Here is a 6,000-nt window from a genome sequence, read left to right on the forward strand (position 1 = left end):
CAAGTCAGTAAACTTAAAGGATTAAGTTGTGTTACTTGGCTAGGTATGTATTGTAGAGAGATAAAGAGGATATTACCAGATGAATAGTGTATTTAGGTTAAGTTGTGGGATCCTTTCCTCAATGAAGGTTGAGGAGTATTTATAGACTTTCACCTTTTGTCACGTAGTGGCCAAGTGGCTAGCAGGTGGAAAGACCGTTCTACCCTCGGCCGATGGACCCATGGCAGGCCGGCCGAGGGTCTTGGATATGAGTACGCGGATATGTGTCCCGCCGGCTAGGTGCCGGCCGGGACCAGTGTGACAGCCGATGGGTTGCGTCGGCTAGGCTGTCTGATATGTTGACTTTGCTGTGGATGTCTCCGACCTTGCTCAGTGTGTTGACTTGGTCAACGGTGCAGAATATGCCCCATCAATTTGCCCCCAGCGTAGTCTATGCCGTGGTATGGGGTCCGATGTATGTTGAGCATATATTCTGCACAAGTAATTTTCACAAATTTTTCTGTATCGGCTTCTTCTTGTGCATCGGTGTGGCTCTTGTTAGGTCGTACCATATACCATATCCCCCCTCCACATGGATGCGTAAAGGGCATCCGATGTGGAAAAGAAACATGATGCTGGCCGAGACCAGGGCTGAGAGTGCCGGTTGATTTTGATTGCCCCCGGCCGGTGCTTCCTAGCTTGGTTGATCAGGTGGCCGGCGGAGACTAGATACCTAGGAATTTGTTAGGAAGATGAATAGTCGAAGAAGTGTGAATGGGCGTGTTGAAGACGCTTGGTCACTGTTGCATTGATTGACGTTTAACTGTTGCGACGATTGACATTCCGTGGTTGCATGCTCGACACGTGTCCGCTCGCCGATTGCCGTCGCTTCATGGGTCGTGCTCGATTGGTCCTTCTTCATGGGCTTTTTCCTATAAATAGGGCAGTTTTTCCGTGATTTTGGTCGCTAATTTCATTTTCTCAAATTTTCTCCAAAATCTTCATCTTTCTAAACTTTCAAGGGCTTCCTTTCCTTCCAATCTTCGTAGTCTTTGATCCGGCGAGTGTTTTTCTTTTAAGGTAAACAAACGAATTTTTTTCTTTTATCTTGCTAGTAATTTGTTGTGAACATGTCTTCTACTGATGCCGGGACTAGCACACTGCGCCGGGGGTTCCCGTCGCGTCTTGACGAGGAGGGGATACTAGATGCCATCCCGCTAAGGTTTGGGGGCCCTAGGTCTCCTTCTCCCGTAGTTGGCCTGTCCATTCCGGAGGAAGGGGAGGATGAGGATGGTGCTGATGATGATGGTGAGAGGGCTCCTGTTGATGGTGAGAGGACGACCATCCCGGATCATGGTGAGGCCTGCAGGACTGGCCTCGACCGTGCCTGGACAAACAAATTCGCAAGCAGTTCCGGAGCAACTCTTTTCGGAAATCATTTCTCCTTCGGTGAGGGGTATAAAATTGTTATCCCTGAGGAGGGTCAGTTGGTCTGTTGCCCTCCCCCGGGCCATATCGGCGTGTACATCAGGCATTTGGAGTATGGGCTCCGGTTTCCTTTGAACGAACACGTCATGTCCATCATCAAAGCTATGAACCTTGCTGTGGCCCAACTGCATCCGTTGGCCATGAGGACGATAATCGGCTTTGTGTGGCTCTGTCTCTTTAAAGGGGAGGTCCCTACGGTCAACTTATTCCGCCGACTTCATAGTCTTCGGCCGTCAATCGCCCGAAAGGTGGGGTGGTACAGCGTGCAGACGGAGCCAGGATATGTCTCCGTAAAGAAGCTTATTTCCTGCAAAGACTGGCAGGAGCGATGGGTGTACGTCCGAGTGCCGGAGGACTACCCATTGCCTCGGTCTTTCCAGAGTCCCGTTCACTTGCGGTGTGAGACCCGGGAAGAGTATGAGAAATATATCTCCCGGGGTAGCAAGGTCAAGATGGACGCTTCGTTGGTCCCTCTTACTGCGGATGAGAGGCGGGCGATGCAGCTGTTTGATGCTGAGAAGGGATGGTTGCCCCCAACTCAGATTATTCTTCAGGACGAGCTGCTATGCCGCGTCGGCCTCATACCGGCCCTCAGCCGTGGTGAGTAGGGTCGGTGTGAGGCCCACCTTTGCTTGTTATGTTCCTGTTTGGAGCTTTCTTACTAACTTTATGTAACTCTTGTTTGATCCCTTGCAGATCGGTTTGGTCAGGATCTGTCTGAGAAAGACTTGGAGAGGCTGGGGCTTGATAAGGACGGGAAGGTTCTCATCCGTCATCCTACGGCTGAAGCGCGTGATCGCCGACTGTCCCCTAACGAACTCATGGACAAACAGACGAGGGCGTTGGATCAGGAGACGGCTCAAGCACGGGTTCTTGGTGGCGTGCCGAAGAGATCAAAGAAGTCAGCGTCCAAGCCGGCGGCGGCGTCTGTGCCAGCTCCCTCTTCGACCCTCGTGGTTCAGGAGCCTGTGGAGGTCGTCGAAATTGTTGACGGGTCGGTGACTGTTGCTAAGGCCTTTTCTCCGAAGAAGAGAAAAGATCCTCCGTCTGCTTCCATCGCTGTCGGGGAGAAGACTGACTCAGCCGGCCCTCGAACCAAGAGGGTCCAGACTGGTACGGATCTAACTTGTGGTTCGGATTTAGCTGGTTCGTTGGACATCCCGGATGACCGGCTTTCTGATGTGTCAATGCATGGTGACATGGATGCTTTGTGTAAATTTTTTGTAGATCCTCCTTCGGCAGCCGCCGTTCTCACTGAACGACAATTAGGGAAACAGCCTGAGAAGGTTGTTGAGAAGGCGGGTGACAGGAACGTCGTCGTTGACTCCTCGGCTCAGAAGATTTCTCCCTCCGAGCTTGTGGCAGAGGGTGTGAAATGTTATAAGAGGATGGCCAAGTGGACCCAACAAGCCGGCTCCTACATCTTGGAGCAGGAGAAAACCATGGGCCAAGCTGCGCCGCTGATCGCAAAGCTTAAACTCGATCTCTCTGCCGCAAAGGGGGAAGCGCGAAGGCTAAACAGATCTCTTTCGCCACCGGCGTGTGGGGGAGATTGAGAAGCTGCTAGGGGCCGAGAGGGCCAAGGTGGAGGAAGCTGATGCCGCCACTGCCAGGATGATGGGAGAGCGGGACAAGTACAAGGATGCTTATGACGCCGTGGCTGCCAAGGGAGAAAAGTGGAAGGATCTCGTTCTGACACAAAGCCGAGGCGCTCGAGGACGCGCAGGCTGCCCTTGATCAAAAGGAGAAGGATATCGAAATGCTTCAAGATGTTCTTCTCCCTAAAATGTGCGCCCAATTCCGGGACCAGGCCGAGGAGGCGGCCAGGGAGGCAATAAGAAGACTCGTCCCCGAGGGCTCTTTCCCGTGGGATAAATTTGAACAGCTTCTGGACGAGATGGCTGATGCTGAGGAGGCAGCGGCTGCAGAGAAGGCAGAGGCAGCGAAGGCGGCTCAGATAGCTGAGGCCAAGGCGGCCCATGATGCGAAAGTGAAGGAGGGTGAGAGGCTGAAGTTGCTTGAAGATGTTCAGCCTTCCTCAAAGCCGGCCACCGAAGATGCTGTTGCTACTGACGGAGGGCAGCAACAGGCATAGGGAGACGGGCGGTCGTCACCAGACTCACCCGGCGTCTCGGATAGCTTTAGCTGTTCGGGGGCCAATTATTGAGCCTTCTCTCCCTGCCATCCTTTTGGCGCTTCAAATCCCAAGTCTGTAACCTTTTGTTTTTTTGTTTCCTCGCTTTTTGTAAAGCTCTGGTAGGTAGAGTTTAGGCTATCCTTATGGGGACGGCCGTCGTTTGTACTCTCCTTGCAATCATTTTTAATAAATTTATCTTATCGGCCTTTGGCTTGGCCGGGGCTTTGATCACGATTCCTCGTTTGTCTCTTTGCGTTATTAATTGAGTGCCTTCGTTTTTTTACTCGGCATGACCGAGGCAGCTTGAATGCATGTCTCAACTGTGTTTAACGTTTTTAGCGTTCGTAACTGTAGGCATATTGACCGCCAGATTGGCGTCTCAATTGCACTGAGTATACGTTTCTTCTTTAGCGTATCGGCCGACGTGTTCCCCGTCGCTCTCGGCTTTGGCCGAGGTAATCGGGGTTGCGGCTTCGATAGCGTTCGTAACTGTGTAGGCATATTGACCGCTTAGATTGGCGTCTCAATTGCGCTGAGTATACGTTTCTTTTTAGCGTATCGACCGGCGTGTTCCCCGTCGCTCTCGGCTTTGACCGAGGTAATCGGGGTTGCGGCTCCGATAGCGTTCGTAACTGTGTAGGCATATTGACCGCTTAGATTGGCGTCTCAATTGCGCTGAGTATACGTTTCTTCTTTAGCGTATCGACCGGCGTGTTCCCCGTCGCTCTCGGTTTTGACCGAGGTAATCGGGGTTGCGGCTCCGATAGCGTTCGTAACTGTGTAGGCATATTGACCGCTTAGATTGGCGTCTCAATTGCGCTGAGTATACGTTTCTTTTTAGCGTATCGACCGGCGTGTTCCCCGTCGCTCTCGGTTTTGACCGAGGTAATCGGGGTTGCGGCTCCGATAGCGTTCGTAACTGTGTAGGCATATTGACCGCTTAGATTGGCGTCTCAATTGCGCTGAGTATACGTTTCTTTTTTAGCGTATCGACCGGCGTGTTCTCCGTCGCTCTCGGTTTTGACCGAGGTAATCGGGGTTGCGGCTCCGATAGCGTTCGTAACTGTGTAGGCATATTGACCGCTTAGATTGGCGTCTCAATTGCGCTGAGTATACGTTTCTTTTTTAGCGTATCGACCGGCGTGTTCCCCGTCGCTCTCGGTTTTGACCGAGGTAATCGGGGTTGCGGCTCCGATAGCGTTCGTAACTGTGTAGGCATATTGACCGCTTAGATTGGCGTCTCAATTGCGCTGAGTATACGTTTCTTTTTTAGCGTATCGACCGGCTTGTTCCCTGTCGCTCTCGGTTTTGACCGAGGTAATCGGGGTTGCGGCTTCGATAGCGATTCTTCTCTTTGAGTTCCTGCCTGGTGGCAATTTGTGGAGGGGACAAACACTTTGACGGGAAACTTGGGCGATTTATTTGTTTATGATCGTGCGTTGGGGTGTCCACAATGGGTTTGGACACCTCCGCCGCTATACAAAGTATTTTCTCAAGTTATCGGTGTTCCAATGGCTCATCAAAGGCACGCCTCCCATGTCTGTCAGCCGGTATGTACCCGGCCTCATCTCTTCGACCACTTTGTAGGGACCCTCCCAGTTGGCCGTCAGTTTACCATGAATATTTCCTTTGTTGGTGGCAGCCGACTTCCTTAGGACTAGGTCTCCCACTTTTAAGTCCCTTTTGTGGACCCTGCGGTTGTAGGCTCTCTTCATCCGGTTTTGGTATACGGCCAAGTTGAGGCGTGCGGTATTTCGGCTTTCTTCGACCAGGTCTAGGGAGGCTCTCAGGCCTTCCTCGTTCTCAACCGGGTTGAAGGTGGCCGTTCTGAATGTTGGCACCGCGGCTTCAATTGGTAGGACTGCTTCGGAACCGTAGACTAGGTGGAAGGGGGTGTACCCCGTTGCTTCTTTCTCCGTGGTCCGAAGGGACCACAGGACGCCGGGTAGTTCATCGGCCCACCTTCCCTTAAGGTCTTCAACTGTCTTCTTCAAACCGTTGAGGATTGTTTTGTTGGCTGCCTCCGCCGCCGTTGCTCGTGGGTGGCGGGACGGAGGAGTACGCAAACTTGATGTCAAGCTCTTCTAACCAGTTCATTATCACGTCGCTCCAAAACTCCCGGCCGTGGTCAAATACCATAACTTGGGGTAATCCGAAGCGAGTTATAACATTTTCCCGCATCACCTTTCGACGGCTGCTTTGTGGTCTTCATTTGGTGCATGCTACGGCTTCAACCCATTTGGTGAAGTAATCGACGGCGACGATTAAGAACTTCCTTCCTCTGGAGGCCGTTGGGAACGGCCCTAGCATGTCCATCCCCACCGTGCGAAAGGAAGGGGACTAAGCACCGGTTGTAGGTCCCGGGAGGGAGCGTGTATCACGGGGCATGCATCCGA

Source organism: Silene latifolia, chromosome 2, assembly GCF_048544455.1.
Source record: "Silene latifolia isolate original U9 population chromosome 2, ASM4854445v1, whole genome shotgun sequence".
Lineage (NCBI taxonomy): Eukaryota > Viridiplantae > Streptophyta > Magnoliopsida > Caryophyllales > Caryophyllaceae > Silene > Silene latifolia.